This window comes from Ursus maritimus, unplaced genomic scaffold (genome assembly GCF_017311325.1).
Source record: "Ursus maritimus isolate PB19 unplaced genomic scaffold, ASM1731132v1 scaffold_26, whole genome shotgun sequence".
In the NCBI taxonomy this organism is placed as follows: domain Eukaryota; kingdom Metazoa; phylum Chordata; class Mammalia; order Carnivora; family Ursidae; genus Ursus; species Ursus maritimus.
Window position 1 is genome coordinate 43,376,225 of NW_024425119.1, and position 1,653 is coordinate 43,377,877.

Below are 1,653 nucleotides of genomic sequence, written 5' to 3' on the forward strand. Positions count from 1 at the left end.
TTGGGGCGATGAGGAAAAAAGCTCTGTTCTGACCACTAGGGGAAGGGATTCAGAAAGAAGTTTTGGTCTCTGCCTTTCTGGGAACCCCAGTCTTTGGGGGCAGACTCTGGGTCGAATGGGGTGAATCAGAGGAAGAAGGGACCTGGGAACAGTTAAACTCCGTTTACAAACATACAAACAATGGCAGATGAATTCACGCCGGGACACCCATCAGCTTCAAAAGGAGAACGGAACTGGGACGAGGAGTGAGGACACAGGGCAGAATTTAGAAAAAATCTGGGGGAAGGTTGGAGGAAGCGGGTGCGGAGAGGTTGCCTGGGAACCGAACCCGTAGGCAAGGAGCAGCCCAGCCGCCGTCCCCCGGGTCCCTTCCTCGCGCCGCGCTCACCCGGGCAGCCGGCGAGGGGCCGTCTCGGCGGGACCGGCCCTCTGGGTCCTTCCACCACCTGACCCCGCCGCCTCTCGCCTCCTTCCTCGCCGTGCCCGGGCCCCTTCCTCCACACCCACTCCTCCTGGCTCCCCCTCGATAATCTTCTGACATCTCTTCAAATCCAATTATCGAATTAATTGACGTGCTAACCGAGAGGCAAACAGAAAGAGGCGGTCAACACCGGGCGCTTCAGATTTATCCTCCGGCCTCCACAGGCCCCGGCCGGGCGAGATTTACTGGGCCTCGAACACCGCGACAGTTCAAACCTTTGATTAATCATGTTTTTCTCCCGGCCCCATAATTTAGTTGCTCTTTTTCCCTCCCTGCCTTTTTTTATCAGTGGAAACAGAGACGGAGTCCTCATCAGCTTCAATTACAAATATTAACCCCCCGGACAGCACTTTGACAGAGAGGCGGCCAGCCCCCCCTCCGTCCCGCCCCCCTAAATCATCCCCGAATTAACATCACAATCGGCGGCTGGCGCGCGTTCAGATTTAAATGGTGGCATATTGTTCGCGGACGGTCTAGTTCAGACCAGCGGGTTCGCAGCTCCCCGCGGCAGCCCCCGCCTCTCCCCCCGCCGCCTCCCTCCGGCCTCCCCGGAGGCTGTGACTCCGGAGCCGCGGGAGGCTTCGGCGCGGGGTCTCCAGCAGGGGAGGCTGCAGGCGGGGGTGCGCGGGGGTGGGGGCGAACGGGCTGGAGAGAGGGGTGGGGTGTGGAGGGTGGGTCACACGGAGCGAGAGGAACTGCAGAAGCGGGGTGGCGGGGGAACGGGGTTTATGCAAATAGATGCAAATGAAGGTGCAGAAACGGCGCGTTTGGGAATGCCGCGACACAGCCCTTTGGGGGTAGGTTGCGGCCGCCTTGACCCCTCGCAGGGTCTGCGGGTCTCTCCTTGGGTCATGGTGGAGTGGCCAGGACGTAGGGCATTTTCTTGCTCTTTGAGTCTTGCAGTGTGAAGGAAAAACGTGGCAAGATTTCTCTGTTTCCCGAGCGTATTAGGGAAAATTTGCCCTAAACCACAGCCGGAAGTCTTGAAGATAGGTCTCAGAAAGGACTTACTTAGTGGGAAGACCGATCGTGAGGTTGAACTACGCTTTAGGGATTTTTCGGATTAGAAGACCCTGGAAATAGCCAGATTTCTCTGAAGGCTTTGGGGGGTAAGATATAACTATTTGGCTCTGTCCCACTCAAGCGGAGGAGAAAAGGGAGAATCATTCCTC